The sequence below is a fragment of the Pelobates fuscus genome, chromosome 2 (assembly GCF_036172605.1).
Source record: "Pelobates fuscus isolate aPelFus1 chromosome 2, aPelFus1.pri, whole genome shotgun sequence".
Lineage (NCBI taxonomy): Eukaryota > Metazoa > Chordata > Amphibia > Anura > Pelobatidae > Pelobates > Pelobates fuscus.
The window spans coordinates 286,227,763-286,244,472 of record NC_086318.1 but is presented as its reverse complement, the minus strand read 5'-3'; the positions used below and the strand labels follow the sequence as shown (position 1 = coordinate 286,244,472).

At 41.1% G+C, this 16,710-nt stretch overlaps 41 pseudogenes; all 41 read right to left on the bottom strand.

Annotated features, from left to right (window-relative positions):
* Window positions 1–2,535: 2,535 nt before the first annotated feature.
* Window positions 2,536–2,654, bottom strand: LOC134588121 (5S ribosomal RNA; annotated as a pseudogene).
* Window positions 2,655–2,788: 134 nt separating this feature from the next.
* LOC134597338 (5S ribosomal RNA) lies at window positions 2,789–2,907 on the bottom strand (annotated as a pseudogene).
* A 225-nt stretch (window positions 2,908–3,132) lies between these two features.
* Window positions 3,133–3,251, bottom strand: LOC134588423 (5S ribosomal RNA; annotated as a pseudogene).
* Window positions 3,252–3,475: 224 nt separating this feature from the next.
* LOC134597319 (5S ribosomal RNA) lies at window positions 3,476–3,594 on the bottom strand (annotated as a pseudogene).
* Window positions 3,595–3,728: 134 nt separating this feature from the next.
* LOC134594932 (5S ribosomal RNA) lies at window positions 3,729–3,847 on the bottom strand (annotated as a pseudogene).
* Window positions 3,848–3,981: 134 nt separating this feature from the next.
* LOC134596539 (5S ribosomal RNA) lies at window positions 3,982–4,100 on the bottom strand (annotated as a pseudogene).
* Window positions 4,101–4,234: 134 nt separating this feature from the next.
* Window positions 4,235–4,353, bottom strand: LOC134594586 (5S ribosomal RNA; annotated as a pseudogene).
* Window positions 4,354–4,578: 225 nt separating this feature from the next.
* Window positions 4,579–4,697, bottom strand: LOC134595944 (5S ribosomal RNA; annotated as a pseudogene).
* Window positions 4,698–4,922: 225 nt separating this feature from the next.
* Window positions 4,923–5,041, bottom strand: LOC134594671 (5S ribosomal RNA; annotated as a pseudogene).
* A 134-nt stretch (window positions 5,042–5,175) lies between these two features.
* Window positions 5,176–5,294, bottom strand: LOC134594982 (5S ribosomal RNA; annotated as a pseudogene).
* A 225-nt stretch (window positions 5,295–5,519) lies between these two features.
* LOC134597939 (5S ribosomal RNA) lies at window positions 5,520–5,638 on the bottom strand (annotated as a pseudogene).
* Window positions 5,639–5,772: 134 nt separating this feature from the next.
* Window positions 5,773–5,891, bottom strand: LOC134596306 (5S ribosomal RNA; annotated as a pseudogene).
* A 134-nt stretch (window positions 5,892–6,025) lies between these two features.
* Window positions 6,026–6,144, bottom strand: LOC134598220 (5S ribosomal RNA; annotated as a pseudogene).
* A 134-nt stretch (window positions 6,145–6,278) lies between these two features.
* On the bottom strand, window positions 6,279–6,397 carry LOC134594585 (5S ribosomal RNA; annotated as a pseudogene).
* A 225-nt stretch (window positions 6,398–6,622) lies between these two features.
* LOC134595943 (5S ribosomal RNA) lies at window positions 6,623–6,741 on the bottom strand (annotated as a pseudogene).
* Window positions 6,742–6,966: 225 nt separating this feature from the next.
* On the bottom strand, window positions 6,967–7,085 carry LOC134597415 (5S ribosomal RNA; annotated as a pseudogene).
* A 134-nt stretch (window positions 7,086–7,219) lies between these two features.
* On the bottom strand, window positions 7,220–7,338 carry LOC134589901 (5S ribosomal RNA; annotated as a pseudogene).
* Window positions 7,339–7,472: 134 nt separating this feature from the next.
* LOC134588579 (5S ribosomal RNA) lies at window positions 7,473–7,591 on the bottom strand (annotated as a pseudogene).
* Window positions 7,592–7,816: 225 nt separating this feature from the next.
* On the bottom strand, window positions 7,817–7,935 carry LOC134597595 (5S ribosomal RNA; annotated as a pseudogene).
* Window positions 7,936–8,403: 468 nt separating this feature from the next.
* Window positions 8,404–8,522, bottom strand: LOC134597221 (5S ribosomal RNA; annotated as a pseudogene).
* Window positions 8,523–9,324: 802 nt separating this feature from the next.
* Window positions 9,325–9,443, bottom strand: LOC134597818 (5S ribosomal RNA; annotated as a pseudogene).
* A 134-nt stretch (window positions 9,444–9,577) lies between these two features.
* LOC134598076 (5S ribosomal RNA) lies at window positions 9,578–9,696 on the bottom strand (annotated as a pseudogene).
* A 1,469-nt stretch (window positions 9,697–11,165) lies between these two features.
* On the bottom strand, window positions 11,166–11,284 carry LOC134588805 (5S ribosomal RNA; annotated as a pseudogene).
* Window positions 11,285–11,418: 134 nt separating this feature from the next.
* LOC134598075 (5S ribosomal RNA) lies at window positions 11,419–11,537 on the bottom strand (annotated as a pseudogene).
* A 316-nt stretch (window positions 11,538–11,853) lies between these two features.
* On the bottom strand, window positions 11,854–11,972 carry LOC134589889 (5S ribosomal RNA; annotated as a pseudogene).
* A 134-nt stretch (window positions 11,973–12,106) lies between these two features.
* On the bottom strand, window positions 12,107–12,225 carry LOC134588297 (5S ribosomal RNA; annotated as a pseudogene).
* A 134-nt stretch (window positions 12,226–12,359) lies between these two features.
* On the bottom strand, window positions 12,360–12,478 carry LOC134597966 (5S ribosomal RNA; annotated as a pseudogene).
* Window positions 12,479–12,795: 317 nt separating this feature from the next.
* Window positions 12,796–12,914, bottom strand: LOC134588204 (5S ribosomal RNA; annotated as a pseudogene).
* Window positions 12,915–13,048: 134 nt separating this feature from the next.
* On the bottom strand, window positions 13,049–13,167 carry LOC134589522 (5S ribosomal RNA; annotated as a pseudogene).
* Window positions 13,168–13,301: 134 nt separating this feature from the next.
* Window positions 13,302–13,420, bottom strand: LOC134594429 (5S ribosomal RNA; annotated as a pseudogene).
* A 134-nt stretch (window positions 13,421–13,554) lies between these two features.
* LOC134597701 (5S ribosomal RNA) lies at window positions 13,555–13,673 on the bottom strand (annotated as a pseudogene).
* A 134-nt stretch (window positions 13,674–13,807) lies between these two features.
* Window positions 13,808–13,926, bottom strand: LOC134589878 (5S ribosomal RNA; annotated as a pseudogene).
* Window positions 13,927–14,060: 134 nt separating this feature from the next.
* Window positions 14,061–14,179, bottom strand: LOC134597513 (5S ribosomal RNA; annotated as a pseudogene).
* Window positions 14,180–14,313: 134 nt separating this feature from the next.
* Window positions 14,314–14,432, bottom strand: LOC134595347 (5S ribosomal RNA; annotated as a pseudogene).
* A 134-nt stretch (window positions 14,433–14,566) lies between these two features.
* Window positions 14,567–14,685, bottom strand: LOC134598003 (5S ribosomal RNA; annotated as a pseudogene).
* A 225-nt stretch (window positions 14,686–14,910) lies between these two features.
* Window positions 14,911–15,029, bottom strand: LOC134595694 (5S ribosomal RNA; annotated as a pseudogene).
* Window positions 15,030–15,163: 134 nt separating this feature from the next.
* On the bottom strand, window positions 15,164–15,282 carry LOC134596872 (5S ribosomal RNA; annotated as a pseudogene).
* Window positions 15,283–15,507: 225 nt separating this feature from the next.
* LOC134595692 (5S ribosomal RNA) lies at window positions 15,508–15,626 on the bottom strand (annotated as a pseudogene).
* A 134-nt stretch (window positions 15,627–15,760) lies between these two features.
* On the bottom strand, window positions 15,761–15,879 carry LOC134597700 (5S ribosomal RNA; annotated as a pseudogene).
* A 134-nt stretch (window positions 15,880–16,013) lies between these two features.
* On the bottom strand, window positions 16,014–16,132 carry LOC134589866 (5S ribosomal RNA; annotated as a pseudogene).
* A 377-nt stretch (window positions 16,133–16,509) lies between these two features.
* Window positions 16,510–16,628, bottom strand: LOC134588124 (5S ribosomal RNA; annotated as a pseudogene).
* Between the last annotated feature and the right edge of the window lie 82 nt (window positions 16,629–16,710).

Genomic DNA, 16,710 nt, shown 5'->3' with positions numbered 1-16,710 from the left:
ACATTCAAGTAGGTGAGCACTTGGGAAATAGTGATCACAATATAGTGTCCTTTGAAATAAACTCAAAAAAACAAAAGCACATGGGGTATACTAAAACATATAATTTTAAAAAGGCCAATTTCAATAAGATAAGGGAAGCTTTACAATATATTGACTGGCATAAACTCTTTAGTGAAAAGAACACTGAGGATAAATGGATCATCTTCCAACAAATATTAGAAAGGTACATTTCTCAGTATGTACCATTGGGAAATAAGTATAAAAGAAACAAATTAAAACCAATGTGGCTTAGTAGAGAAGTAAAACAAGAGATTAAAAATAAGAAAAGGGCATTTAAAGCATTTAAATCAGACAAATCAGATGCATCTTATAAAAGATATAAGAAAGCAAATAATGCGTGCAAAAAGGCAATTAAACTTGCTAAACTTCAAAATGAAAAAATGATAGCTAAAGAGAGCAAAACCAACCCCAAAGCATTTTTTAAGTACATAAATTCCAAAAAACCCAAAAATGAAAGTATAGGTACACTTAAAACTGAAACGGGGGTGTTAGTTAATGAAGACCAAGAAAAGGCAGGAATTCTAAATAACTATTTCTCCTCCGTATATATTAAAGAAGAACCCATGGCAATAGATGTGCAAATGATTGCTACTAAAAACTTGCAGAATAATTGTAATTGGTTAACTCAAGACAATGTGCTGCAGCAACTAAAGAAAGTTAATATAAACAAAGCTCCAGGGCCTGACGGTATCCATCCACGTGTACTTAAGGAACTAAGTGTAGAAATAAGTGAACCTCTGTTTTTAATCTTTCAAGATTCTTTTCTTTCAGGAAGTGTTCCGGAGGATTGGAGGAAGGCAGATGTGGTTCCTATATTCAAAAAGGGTTCAAAATCCTTGCCTGGAAATTATAGACCTGTGAGCTTAACTTCTGTGGCTGGTAAAATATTTGAAAGGTTATTAAGGGATAATATTCAAGAATTCCTTGAGAAGAATATGGTTATCAGCAAAAATCAGCACGGTTTTATGAAGCACAGGTCATGTCAAACTAACTTGATTGCGTTCTACGAAGAAGTAAGTAGAAGTATAGATCAGGGTGTTGCAGTGGATGTGATCTATTTGGATTTTGCCAAGGCATTTGATACAGTTCCACACAAAAGATTAGTGTTCAAACTCAAGGAAATCGGTCTCGATGAAAATGCTTGTTCTTGGGTAGAACATTGGCTTAAAAACAGAATACAAAGAGTTGTCGTTAATGGTAAATTTTCAAGCTGGACAGAGGTGGCAAGTGGTGTCCCTCAGGGGTCTGTTCTGGGACCCCTTCTATTTAACATTTTTATAAATGATCTTGAAGACAGCATTGAAAGTCATGTTTCAGTGTTTGCAGATGACACAAAACTTTGTAAAATAATACAATGTGAGCAAGATATTACTTTGCTGCAGAAGGATTTAGATAGACTGGAGGACTGGGCACTCAAATGGCAGATGAAATTTAATGTTGAAAAATGCAAAGTTATGCACTTCGGCGTAAAGAATACACAAGCAACGTATACCCTTAATGGAAGCGAATTAGGGATAACAACACACGAAAAGGACTTGGGAATTGTTATAGACAACAAACTATGCAACAATGTGCAATGTCAATCAGCAGTGGCCAAGGCCAGTAAGGTATTGTCATGCATGAAAAAGGGCATTCATTCTCGGGACGAGAATATCATTTTGCCTCTCTATAAATCACTGGTAAGACCACATATTGAATATGCTGTGCAATTTTGGGCACCTGTTCTAAAGAAGGATATCATGGCACTAGAAAAAGTGCAGAGGCGGGCTACAAAATTAATAAAAGGAATGGAACATATCAGCTATGAAGAAAGGTTAACAAATTTAAACCTATTTAGTTTAGAAAAACGTCGCCTGAGAGGGGATATGATAACATTATACAAATATATTCGGGGCCAATACAAACCATTGTGTGGAAATCTATTCACAAACCGGACTTTACATAGGACACGAGGCCATGCGTTTAGACTGGAAGAAAGAAGATTTCGTCTAAGGCAAAGGAAAGGTTTTTTTACTGTAAGAACAATCAGGATGTGGAATTCTCTGCCTGAAGAAGTGGTTTTATCAGAGTCCATACAGATGTTCAAACAGCTACTAGATGCATACTTGCAAAGACAGAATATTCAAGGATATAATCTTTCAATGTAGGGTAATAACTGCTTGATTCAAGGATAAATCTGACTGCCATTCTGGGGTCAATAAGGAATTTTTTGTCCTAGCTTGTTGCAAAATTGTGCTTCAAACTGGGGTTTTTTTTTTTTTTTTTTTTTTTTTTCTCTTTTGGATCAACAGCAAAAAACAGGTGTGAGGAAGGCTGAACTTGATGGACGCAAGTCTCTTTTCAGCTATCTAACTATGTAACTATGTAATGTTGGTAGAATATCAAACTCTGGTTGCGACAAAAGACAAGACGCTTCTGGATAGGGAAAAAAGTGGTCTGATTATGACATCATAATGCAAAAAAGAAATAAACAAAAGCTTGCGGCACCTGAGGTTCCTAGTTGGTCTCCCATACAGGTACTAACCAGGCCCAAGTCTGGATGGCTTCCGAGTTCTGACGAGATCAGGCATTTTCAGAATGGTATGGCCATAAGTGAAATTAAGAGAATGCGATCTCGCTAATGTTGGTAGAATATCAAACTCTGGTTGCGACAAAAGACAAGACGCTTCTGGATAGGGAAAAAAGTGGTCTGATTATGACATCATAATGCAAAAAAGAAATAAACAAAAGCTTACGGCACCTGAGGTTTCTAGTTGGTCTCCCATACAAGTACTAACCAGGCCCGTGTCTGGATGGCTTCCGAGATCTGACGAGATCAGGCATTTTCAGACTGGTATGGCCGTAAGTGAAATTAAGAGAATGCGATCTCGCTAATGTTGGTAGAATATCAAACTCTGGTTGCGACAAAAGACAAGACACTTCTGGATAGGGAAAAAAGTGGTCTTATTATGACATCATAATGCAAAAAAGAAATAAACAAAAGCTTACGGCACCTGAGGTTCCTAGTTGGTCTCCCATAGGGAAAAAAGTGGTCTGATTATGACATCATAATGCAAAAAAGAAATAAACAAAAGCTCACGCCACCTGAGGTTCCTAGTTGGTCTCCCATACAAGTACTAACCAGGCCCGAGTCTGGATGGCTTCCAAGATCTGACGAGATCAGGCATTTTCAGACTGGTATGGCCGTAAGTGAAATTAAGAGAATGCGATCTCGCTAATGTTGGTAGAATATCAAACTCTGGTTGCGACAAAAGACAAGACGCTTCTGGATAGGGAAAAAAGTGGTCTGATTATGACATCATAATGCAAAAAAGAAATAAACAAAAGCTTACGGCACCTGAGGTTCCTAGTTGGTCTCCATAGGGAAAAAAGTGGTCTGATTATGACATCATAATGCAAAAAAGAAATAAACAAAAGCTTACGGCACCTGAGGTTCCTAGTTGGTCTCCCATACAAGTACTAACCAGGCCCAAGTCTGGATGGCTTCCGAGATCTGACGAGATCAGGCATTTTCAGACTGGTATGGCCGTAAGTGAAATTAAGAGAATGCGATCTCGCTAATGTTGGTAGAATATCAAACTCTGGTTGCGACAAAAGACAAGATGCGTCTGGATAGGGAAAAAAGTGGTCTGATTATGACATCATAATGCAAAAAAGAAATAAACAAAAGCTTACGGCACCTGAGGTTCCTAGTTGGTCTCCCATACAAGTACTAACCAGGCCCAAGTCTGGATGGCTTCCGAGATCTGACGAGATCAGGCATTTTCAGACTAGTATGGCCGTAAGTGAAATTAAGAGAATGCGATCTCGCTAATGTTGGTAGAATATCAAACTCTGGTTGCGACAAAAGACAAGACGCTTCTGGATAGGGAAAAAAGTGGTCTGATTATGACATCATAATGCAAAAAAGAAATAAACAAAAGCTTACGGCACCTGAGGTTCCTAGTTGGTCTCCCACACAAGTACTAACCAGGCCCGAGTTTGGATGGCTTCCGAGATCTGACGAGATCAGGCATTTTCAGACTGGTATGGCCGTAAGTGAAATTAAGAGAATGCGATCTCGCAAATGTTGGTAGAATATCAAACTCTGGTTGCGACAAAAGACAAGACGCTTCTGGATAGGGAAAAAAGTGGTCTGATTATGACATCATAATGCAAAAAAGAAATAAACAAAAGCTTACGGCACCTGAGGTTCCTAGTTGGTCTCCCATACAAGTACTAACCAGGCCCGAGTCTGGATGGCTTCCGAGATCTGACGAGATCAGGCATTTTCAGACTGGTATGGCCGTAAGGGAAATTAAGAGAATGCGATCTCGCTAATGTTGGTAGAATATCAAACTCTGGTTGCGACAAAAGACAAGACGCTTCTGGATAGGGAAAAAAGTGGTCTGATTATGACATCATAATGCAAAAAAGAAATAAACAAAAGCTTACGGCACCTGAGGTTCCTAGTTGGTCTCCCATAGGGAAAAAAGTGGTCTGATTATGACATCATAATGCAAAAAAGAAATAAACAAAAGCTTACGGCACCTGAGGTTCCTAGTTGGTCTCCCATACAAGTACTAACCAGGCCCGAGTCTGGATGGCTTCCAAGATCTGATGAGATCAGGCATTTTCAGACTGGTATGGCCGTAAGGGAAATTAAGAGAATGCGATCTCGCTAATGTTGGTAGAATATCAAACTCTGGTTGCGACAAAAGACAAGACGCTTCTGGATAGGGAAAAAAGTGGTCTGATTATGACATCATAATGCAAAAAAGAAATAAACAAAAGCTTACGGCACCTGAGGTTCCTACTTGGTCTCCCATAGGGAAAAAAGTGGTCTGATTATGACATCATAATGCAAAAAAGAAATAAACAAAAGCTTACGGCACCTGAGGTTCCTAGTTGGTCTCCCATACAAGTACTAACCAGGCCCGAGTCTGGATGGCTTCCGAGATCTGACAAGATCAGGCATTTTCAGACTGGTATGGCCGTAAGCGAAATTAAGAGAATGCGATCTCGCTAATGTTGGTAGAATATCAAACTCTGGTTGCGTTAAAAGACAAGACGCTTCTGGATAGGGAAAAAAGTGGTCTAATTATGACATCATAATGCAAAAAAGAAATAAACAAAAGCTTACGGCACCTGAGGTTCCTAGTTGGTCTCCCATACAAGTACTAACCAGGCCCGTGTCTGGATGGCTTCCGAGATCTGACGAGATCAGGCATTTTCAGACTGGTATGGCCGTAAGTGAAATTAAGAGAATGCGATCTCGCTAATGTTGGTAGAACATCAAACTCTGGTTGCGACAAAAGACAAGACACTTCTGGATAGGGAAAAAAGTGGTCTTATTATGACATCATAATGCAAAAAAGAAATAAACAAAAGCTTACGGCACCTGAGGTTCCTAGTTGGTCTCCCATAGGGAAAAAAGTGGTCTGATTATGACATCATAATGCAAAAAAGAAATAAACAAAAGCTCACGCCACCTGAGGTTCCTAGTTGGTCTCCCATACAAGTACTAACCAGGCCCGAGTCTGGATGGCTTCCGAGATCTGACGAGATCAGGCATTTTCAGACTGGTATGGCCGTAAGTGAAATTAAGAGAATGCGATCTCGCTAATGTTGGTAGAATATCAAACTCTGGTTGCGACAAAAGACAAGATGCGTCTGGATAGGGAAAAAAGTGGTCTGATTATGACATCATAATGCAAAAAAGAAATAAACAAAAGCTTACGGCACCTGAGGTTCCTAGTTGGTCTCCCATACAAGTACTAACCAGGCCCAAGTCTGGATGGCTTCCGAGATCTGACGAGATCAGGCATTTTCAGACTAGTATTGCCGTAAGTGAAATTAAGAGAATGCGATCTCGCTAATGTTGGTAGAATATCAAACTCTGGTTGCGACAAAAGACAAGACGCTTCTGGATAGGGAAAAAAGTGGTCTGATTATGACATCATAATGCAAAAAAGAAATAAACAAAAGCTTACGGCACCTGAGGTTTCTAGTTGGTCTCCCATACAAGTACTAACCAGGCCCGAGTTTGGATGGCTTCCGAGATCTGACGAGATCAGGCATTTTCAGACTGGTATGGCCGTAAGTGAAATTAAGAGAATGCGATCTCGCTAATGTTGGTAGAATATCAAACTCTGGTTGCGACAAAAGACAAGACGCTTCTGGATAGGGAAAAAAGTGGTCTGATTATGACATCATAATGCAAAAAAGAAATAAACAAAAGCTTACGGCACCTGAGGTTCCTAGTTGGTCTCCCATACAAGTACTAACCAGGCCCGAGTCTGGATGGCTTCCGAGATCTGACGAGATCAGGCATTTTCAGACTGGTATGGCCGTAAGGGAAATTAAGAGAATGCGATCTCGCTAATGTTGGTAGAATATCAAACTCTGGTTGCGACAAAAGACAAGACGCTTCTGGATAGGGAAAAAAGTGGTCTGATTATGACATCATAATGCAAAAAAGAAATAAACAAAAGCTTACGGCACCTGAGGTTCCTAGTTGGTCTCCCATAGGGAAAAAAGTGGTCTGATTATGACATCATAATGCAAAAAAGAAATAAACAAAAGCTTACGGCACCTGAGGTTCCTAGTTGGTCTCCCATACAAGTACTAACCAGGCCCGAGTCTGGATGGCTTCCAAGATCTGATGAGATCAGGCATTTTCAGACTGGTATGGCCGTAAGGGAAATTAAGAGAATGCGATCTCGCTAATGTTGGTAGAATATCAAACTCTGGTTGCGACAAAAGACAAGACGCTTCTGGATAGGGAAAAAAGTGGTCTGATTATGACATCATAATGCAAAAAAGAAATAAACAAAAGCTTACGGCACCTGAGGTTCCTACTTGGTTTCCCATAGGGAAAAAAGTGGTCTGATTATGACATCATAATGCAAAAAAGAAATAAACAAAAGCTTACGGCACCTGAGGTTCCTAGTTGGTCTCCCATACAAGTAATAACCAGGCCCGAGTCTGGATGGCTTCCGAGATCTGACAAGATCAGGCATTTTCAGACTGGTATGGCCGTAAGCGAAATTAAGAGAATGCGATCTCGCTAATGTTGGTAGAATATCAAACTCTGGTTGCGACAAAAGACAAGACGCTTCTGGATAGGGAAAAAAGTGGTCTAATTATGACATCATAATGCAAAAAAGAAATAAACAAAAGCTTACGGCACCTGAGGTTCCTAGTTGGTCTCCCATACAAGTACTAACCAGGCCCGAGTCTGGATGGCTTCCGAGATCTGACGAGATCAGGCATTTTCAGACTGGTATGGCCGTAAGTGAAATTAAGAGAATGCGATCTCGCTAATGTTGGTAGAATATCAAACTCTGGTTGGGACAAAAGACAAGACGCTTCTGGATAGGGAAAAAAGTGGTCTGATTATGACATCATAATGCAAAAAAGAAATAAACAAAAGCTTACGGCACCTGAGGTTCCTAGTTGGTCTCCCATACAAGTACTAACCAGTCCCGAGTCTGGATGGCTTCCGAGATCTGACGAGATCAGGCATTTTTAGACTGGTATGGCCGTAAGGGAAATTAAGAGAATGCGATCTCGCTAATGTTGGTAGAATATCAAACTCTGGTTGAGACAAAAGACAAGACGCTTCTGGAGAGGGAAAAAAGTGGTCTGATTATGACATCATAATGCAAAAAAGAAATAAACAAAAGCTTACGGCACCTGAGGTTCCTAGTTGGTCTCCCATAGGGAAAAAAGTACTCTGATTATGACATCATAATGCAAAAAAGAAATAAACAAAAGCTTACGGCACCTGAGGTTCCTAGTTGGTCTCCCATACAAGTACTAACCAGGCCCGAGTCTGGATGGCTTCCGAGATTTGACGAGATCAGGCATTTTCAGACTGGTATGGCCGTAAGGGAAATTAAGAGAAAGCGATCTCGCTAATGTTGGTAGAATATCAAACTCTGGTTGCGACAAAAGACAAGACGCTTCTGGATAGGGAAAAAAGTGGTCTGATTATGACATCATAATGCAAAAAAGAAATAAACAAAAGCTTACGGCACCTGAGGTTCCTAGTTGGTCTCCCATAGGGAAAAAAGTGGTTTGAGTATGAAATCATAATGCAAAAAAGAAATAAACAAAAGCTTACGGCACCTGAGGTTCCTAGTTGGTCTCCCATACAAGTACTAACCAGGCCCAAGTCTGGATGGCTTGCGAGATCAGGCATTTTCAGACTGGTATGGCCGTAAGTGAAATTAAGAGAATGCGATCTCGCTAACGTTGGTAGAATATCAAACTCTGGTTGCGACAAAAGACAAGACGCTTCTGGATAGGGAAAAAAGTGGTCTGATTATGACATCATAATGCAAAAAAGAAATAAACAAAAGCTTACGGCACCTGAGGTTCCTAGTTGGTCTCCCATACAAGTACTAACCAGGCCCGCGTCTGGATGGCTTCCGAGATCTGACGAGATCAGGCATTTTCAGACTGATATGGCCGTAAGTGAAATTAAGAGAATGCGATCTCGCTAATGTTGGTAGAATATCAAACTCTGGTTGCGACAAAAGACAAGACGCTTCTGGATAGGGAAAAAAGTGGTCTGATTATGACATCATAATGCAAAAAAGAAATAAACAAAAGCTTACGGCACCTGAGGTTCCTAGTTGGTCTCCCATAGGGAAAAAAAGTGGTCTGATTATGACATCATAATGCAAAAAAGAAATAAACAAAAGCTTACGGCACCTGAGGTTCCTAGTTGGTCTCCCATACAAGTACTAACCAGACCCGAGTCTGGATGGCTTCCGAGATCTGACATTTTCAGACTGGTATGGCCGTAAGTGAAATTAAGAGAATGCGATCTCGCTAATGTTGGTAGAATATCAAACTCTGGTTGCGACAAAAGACAAGACGCTTCTGGATAGGGAAAAAAGTGGTCTGATTATACATCATAATGCAAAAAAGAAATAAACAAAAGCTTACGGCACCTGAGGTTCCTAGTTGGTCTCCCATAGGGAAAAAAGTGGTCTGATTATGACATCATAATGCAAAAAAGAAATAAACAAAAGCTTACGGCACCTGAGGTTCCTAGTTGGTCTCCCATACAAATACTAACCAGGCCCGAGTCTGGATGGCTTCCGAGATCTGGCATTTTCAGACTGGTATGGCCGTAAGTGAAATTAAGAGAATGCGATCTCGCTAATGTTGGTAGAATATCAAACTCTGGTTGGGACAAAAGACAAGACGCTTCTGGTTAGGGAAAAAAGTGGTCTGATTATGACATCATAATGCAAAAAAGAAATAAACAAAAGCTTACGGCACCTGAGGTTCCTAGTTGGTCTCCCATACAAATACTAACCAGGCCCGAGTCTGGATGGCTTCCAAGATCTGACGAGATCAGGCATTTTCAGACTGGTATGGCCGTAAGTGAAATTCAGAGAATGCGATCTCGCTAATGTTGGTAGAATATCAAACTCTGGTTGGGACAAAAGACAAGACGCTTCTGGATAGGGAAAAAAGTGGTCTGATTATGACATCATAATGCAAAAAAGAAATAAACAAAAGCTTACGGCACCTGAGGTTCCTAGTTGGTCTCCCATACAAGTACTAACCAGTCCCGAGTCTGGATGGCTTCCGAGATCTGACGAGATCAGGCATTTTCAGACTGGTATGGCCGTAAGGGAAATTAAGAGAATGAGATCTCGCTAATGTTGGTAGAATATCAAACTCTGGTTGAGGCAAAAGACAAGACGCTTCTGGAGAGGGAAAAAAGTGGTCTGATTATGACATCATAATGCAAAAAAGAAATAAACAAAAGCTTACGGCACCTGAGGTTCCTAGTTGGTCTCCCATAGGGAAAAAAGTGGTCTGATTATGACATCATAATGCAAAAAAGAAATAAACAAAAGCTTACGGCATCTGAGGTTCCTAGTTGGTCTCCCATAGGGAAAAAAGTGGTCTGATTATGACATCATAATGCAAAAAAGAAATAAACAAAAGCTTACGGCACCTGAGGTTCCTAGTTGGTCTCCCATACAAGTACTAACCAGGCCCAAGTCTGGATGGCTTGCGAGATCAGGCATTTTCAGACTGGTATGGCCGTAAGTGAAATTAAGAGAATGCGATCTCGCTAATGTTGGTAGAATATCAAACTCTGGTTGCGACAAAAGACAAGACGCTTCTGGATAGGGAAAAAAGTGGTCTGATTATGACATCATAATGCAAAAAAGAAATAAACAAAAGCTTACGGCACCTGAGGTTCCTAGTTGGTCTCTCATACAAGTACTAACCAGGCCCGCGTCTGGATGGCTTCCGAGATCTGGCATTTTCAGACTGATATGGCCGTAAGTGAAATTAAGAGAATGCGATCTCGCTAATGTTGGTAGAATATCAAACTCTGGTTGCGACAAAAGACAAGACGCTTCTGGATAGGGAAAAAAGTGGTCTGATTATGACATCATAATGCAAAAAAGAAATAAACAAAAGCTTACGGCACCTGAGGTTCCTAGTTGGTCTCCCATAGGGAAAAAAGTGGTCTGATTATGACATCATAATGCAAAAAAGAAATAAACAAAAGCTTACGGCACCTGAGGTTCCTAGTTGGTCTCCCATACAAGTACTAACCAGGCCCGAGTCTGGATGGCTTCCGAGATCTGACATTTTCAGACTGGTATGGCCGTAAGTGAAATTAAGAGAATGCGATCTCGCTAATGTTGGTAGAATATCAAACTCTGGTTGCGACAAAAGACAAGACGCTTCTGGATAGGGAAAAAAGTGGTCTGATTATACATCATAATGCAAAAAAGAAATAAACAAAAGCTTACGGCACCTGAGGTTCCTAGTTGGTCTCCCATAGGGAAAAAAGTGGTCTGATTATGACATCATAATGCAAAAAAGAAATAAACAAAAGCTTACGGCACCTGAGGTTCCTAGTTGGTCTCCCATACAAATACTAACCAGGCCCGAGTCTGGATGGCTTCCGAGATCTGGCATTTTCAGACTGGTATGGCCGTAAGTGAAATTAAGAGAATGCGATCTCGCTAATGTTGGTAGAATATCAAACTCTGGTTGGGACAAAAGACAAGACGCTTCTGGTTAGGGAAAAAAGTGGTCTGATTATGACATCATAATGCAAAAAAGAAATAAACAAAAGCTTACGGCACCTGAGATTCCTAGTTGGTCTCCAATACAAATACTAACCAGGCCCGAGTCTGGATGGCTTCCAAGATCTGACGAGATCAGGCATTTTCAGACTGGTATGGCCGTAAGTGAAATTCAGAGAATGCGATCTCGCTAATGTTGGTAGAATATCAAACTCTGGTTGGGACAAAAGACAAGACGCTTCTGGATAGGGAAAAAAGTGGTCTGATTATGACATCATAATGCAAAAAAGAAATAAACAAAAGCTTACGGCACCTGAGGTTCCTAGTTGGTCTCCCATACAAGTACTAACCAGTCCCGAGTCTGGATGGCTTCCGAGATCTGACGAGATCAGGCATTTTCAGACTGGTATGGCCGTAAGGGAAATTAAGAGAATGAGATCTCGCTAATGTTGGTAGAATATCAAACTCTGGTTGAGACAAAAGACAAGACGCTTCTGGAGAGGGAAAAAAGTGGTCTGATTATGACATCATAATGCAAAAAAGAAATAAACAAAAGCTTACGGCACCTGAGGTTCCTAGTTGGTCTCCCATAGGGAAAAAAGTGGTCTGATTATGACATCATAATGCAAAAAAGAAATAAACAAAAGCTTACGGCATCTGAGGTTCCTAGTTGGTCTCCCATAGGGAAAAAAGTGGTCTGATTATGACATCATAATGCAAAAAAGAAATAAACAAAAGCTTACGGCACCTGAGGTTCCTAGTTGGTCTCCCATACAAGTACTAACCAGGCCCGAGTCTGGATGGCTTCCGAGATCTGACGAGATCAGGCATTTTCAGACTGGTATGGCCGTAAGTGAAATTAAGAGAATGCGATCTCGCTAATGTTGGTAGAATATCAAACTCTGGTTGCGACAAAAGACAAGACGCTTCTGGATAGGGAAAAAAGTGGTCTGATTATGACATAATAATGCAAAAAAGGAATAAACAAAAGCTTACGGCACCTGAGGTTCCTAGTTGGTCTCCCATACAAGTTCTAACCAGGCCCGAATCTGGATGGCTTCCGAGATCTGACGAGATCAGGCATTTTCAGACTGGTATGGCCGTAAGTGAAATTAAGAGAATGCGATCTCGCTAATGTTGGTAGAATATCAAACTCTGGTTGCGACAAAAGACAAGACGCTTCTGGATAGGGAAAAAAGTGGTCTGATTATGACATCATAATGCAAAAAAGAAATAAACAAAAGCTTCCGGCACCTGAGGTTCCTAGTTGGTCTCCCATGCAAGTACTAACCAGGCCCGAGTCTGGATGACTTCCAAGATCTGACGAGATCAGGCATTTTCAGACTGGTATGGCCGTAAGTGAAATTAAGTGAATGCGATCTCGCTAATGTTGGTAGAATATCAAACTCTGGTTGCGACAAAAGACAAGACGCTTCTGGATAGGGAAAAAAGTGGTCTGATTATGACATCATAATGCAAAAAAAAAAATAAACAAAAGCTTACGGCACCTGAGGTTCCTAGTTGGTCTCCCATAGGGAAAAAAGTGGTCTGATTATGACATCATAATGCAAAAAAGAAATAAACAAAAGCTTACGGCACCTGAGGTTCCTAGTTGGTCTCCCATAGGGAAAAAAGTGGTCTGATTATGACATCATAATGCAAAAAAGAAATAAACAAAAGCTTACAGCACCTGAGGTTCCTAGTTGGTCTCCCATACAAGTACTAACCAGGCCCGAGTCTGGATGGCTTCCGAGATCTGACGAGATCAGGCATTTTCAGACTTGTATGGCCATAAATCAAATTAAAAGAATGCGATCTCGCTAATGTTGGCAGAATATCAAACTCTGGTTGTGACAAAAGACAAGACGCTTCTGGATAGGGAAAAAAGTGGTCTGATTATGACATCATAATGCAAAAAAGAAATAAACAAAAGCTTACGGCACCTGAGGTTCCTAGTTGGTCTCCCATACAAGTACTAACCAGGCCCGAGTCTGAATTGCTTCCGAGATCTGACGAGATCAGGCATTTTCAGACTGGTATGGCCGTAAGTGAAACTAAGAGAATGCGATCTCGCTAATGTTGGTAGAATATCAAACTCTGGTTGCGACAAAAGACAAGACGCTTCTGGATAGGGAAAAAAGTGGTCTGATTATGACATCATAATGCAAAAAAGAAATAAACAAAAGCTTACGGCACCTGAGGTTCCTAGTTGGTCTCCCATACAAGTACTAACCAGGCCCGAGTCTGGATGGTTTCCGAGATCTGACGAGATCAGGCATTTTCAGACTGGTATGGCCGTAAGGGAAATTAAGAGAATGCGATCTCGCTAATGTTGGTAGAATATCAAACTCTGGTTGCGACAAAAGACAAGACGCTTCTGGATAGGGAAAAAAGTGGTCTGATTATGACATCATAATGCAAAAAAGAAATAAACAAAAGCCTACGGCACCTGAGGTTCCTAGTTGGTCTCCCATACAAGTACTAACCATGCCCGAGTCTGGATGGCTTCCGAGATCTGACGAGATCAGGCATTTTCAGACTGGTATGGCCGTAAGTGAAATTAAGAGAATGCGATCTCGCTAATGTTGGTAGAATAACAAACTCTGGTTGCGACAAAAGACAAGACGCTTCTGGATAGGGAAAAAAGTGGTCTGATTATGACATCATAATGCAAAAAAGAAATAAACAAAAGCTTACGGCACCTGAGGTTCCTAGTTGGTCTCCCATACAAGTACTAACCAGGCCCGAGTCTGGATGGCTTCCGAGATCTGACGAGATCAGGCATTTTCAGACTGGTATGGCCGTAAGTGAAATTAAGAGAATGCGATCTCGCTAATGTTGGTAGAATATCAAACTCTGGTTGCGACAAAAGACAAGACGCTTCTGGATAGGGAAAAAAGTGGTCTGATTATGACATCATAATGCAAAAAAGAAATAAACAAAAGCTTACGGTACCTGAGGTTCCTAGTTGGTCTCCCATACAAGTACTAACCAGACCCGAGTCTGGATGGCTTCCGAGATCTGACGAGATCAGGCATTTTCAGACTGGTATGGCCGTAAGTGTATTTAAGAGAATGCGATCTCGCTAATGTTGGTAGAATATCAAACTCTGGTTGCGACAAAAGACAAGACGCTTCTGGATAGGGAAAAAAGTGGTCTGATTATGACATCATAATGCAAAAAAGAAATAAACAAAAGCTTACGGCACCTGAGGTTCCTAGTTGGTCTCCCATACAAGTACAAACCAGGCCCGAGTCTGGATGGCTTCCGAGATCTGACGAGATCAGGCATTTTCAGACTGGTATGGCCGTAAGTGAAATTAAGAGAATGCGATCTCGCTAATGTTGGTAGAATATCAAACTCTGGTTGCGACAAAAGACAAGACGCTTCTGGATAGGGAAAAAAGTGGTCTGATTATGACATCATAATGCAAAAAAGGAATAAACAAAAGCTTACGGCACCTGAGGTTCCTAGTTGGTCTCCCATACAAGTTCTAACCAGGCCCGAGTCTGGATGGCTTCCGAGATCTGACGAGATCAGGCATTTTCAGACTGGTATGGCCGTAAGTGAAATTAAGAGAATGCGATCTCGCTAATGTTGGTAGAATATCAAACTCTGGTTGCGACAAAAGACAAGACGCTTCTGGATAGGGAAAAAAGTGGTCTGATTATGACATCATAATGCAAAAAAGAAATAAACAAAAGCTTACGGCACCTGAGGTTCCTAGTTGGTCTCCCATAGGGAAAAAAGTGGTCTGATTATGACATCATAATGCAAAAAAGAAATAAACAAAAGCTTACGGCACCTGAGGTTCCTAGTTGGTCTCCCATACAAGTACTAACCAGGCCCGAGTCTGGATGGCTTCCGAGATCTGACGAGATCAGGCATTTTCAGACTGGTATGGCCGTAATTGAGATTAAGAGAATGCGATCTCGCTAATGTTGGTAGAATATCAAAATCTGGTTGCGACAAAAGACAAGACGCTTCTGGATAGGGAAAAAAGTGGTCTGATTATGACATCATAATGCAAAAAAGAAATAAACAAAAGCTTACGGCACCTGAGGTTCCTAGTTGGTCTCCCATACAAGTACTAACCAGGCCCGAGTTTGGATGGCTTCCGAGATCTGACGAGATCAGGCATTTTCAGACTGGTATGGCCGTAAGGGAAATTAAGAGAATGCGATCTCGCTAATGTTGGTAGAATATCAAACTCTGGTTGCGACAAAAGACAAGACGCTTCTGGATAGGGAAAAAAGTGGTCTGATTATGACATCATAATGCAAAAAAGAAATAAACAAAAGCTTACGGCACCTGAGGTTCCTAGTTGGTCTCCCATAGGGAAAAAAGTGGTCTGATTATGACATCATAATGCAAAAAAGAAATAAACAAAAGCTTACGGCACCTGAGGTTCCTAGTTGGTCTCCCATACAAGTACTAACCAGGCCCGAGTCTGGATGGCTTCCGAGATCTGACGAGATCAGGCATTTTCAGACTGGTATGGCCGTAATTGAGATTAAGAGAATGCGATCTCGCTAATGTTGGTAGAATATCAAAATCTGGTTGCGACAAAAGACAAGACGCTTCTGGATAGGGAAAAAAGTGGTCTGATTATGACATCATAATGCAAAAAAGAAATAAACAAAAGCCTACGGCACCTGAGGTTCCTAGTTGGTCTCCCATACAAGTACTAACCATGCCCGAGTCTGGATGGCTTCCGAGATCTGACGAGATCAGGCATTTTCAGACTGGTATGGCCGTAAGTGAAATTAAGAGAATGCGATCTCGCTAATGTTGGTAGAATAACAAACTCTGGTTGCGACAAAAGACAAGACGCTTCTGGATAGGGAAAAAAGTGGTCTGATTATGACATCATAATGCAAAAAAGAAATAAACAAAAGCTTACGGCACCTGAGGTTCCTAGTTGGTCTCCCATACAAGTACTAACCAGGCCCGAGTCTGGATGGCTTCCGAGATCTGACGAGATCAGGCATTTTCAGACTGGTATGGCCGTAAGTGAAATTAAGAGAATGCGATCTCGCTAATGTTGGTAGAATATCAAACTCTGTTTGCGACAAAAGACAAGACGCTTCTGGATAGGGAAAAAAGTGGTCTGATTATGACATCATAATGCAAAAAAGAAATAAACAAAAGCTTACGGTATCTGAGGTTCCTAGTTGGTCTCCCATACAAGTACTAACCAGACCCGAGTCTGGATGGCTTCCGAGATCTGACATTTTCAGACTGGTATAGCCGTAAGTGTATTTAAGAGAATGCGATCTCGCTAATGTTGGTAGAATATCAAACTCTGGTTGCGACAAAAGACAAGACGCTTCTGGATAGGGAAAAAAGTGGTCTGATTATGACATCATAATGCAAAAAAGAAATAAACAAAAGCTTACGGCACCTGAGGTTCCTAGTTGGTCTCCCATACAAGTACAAACCAGGCCCGAGTCTGGATGGCTTCCGAGATCTGACAAAATCAGGCATTTTCAGACTGGTATGGCCGTAAGTGAAATTAAAAGAATGCGATCTCGCTAATGTTGGTAGAATATCAAACTCTGGTTGCGACAAAAGACAAGACGCTTCTGGATAG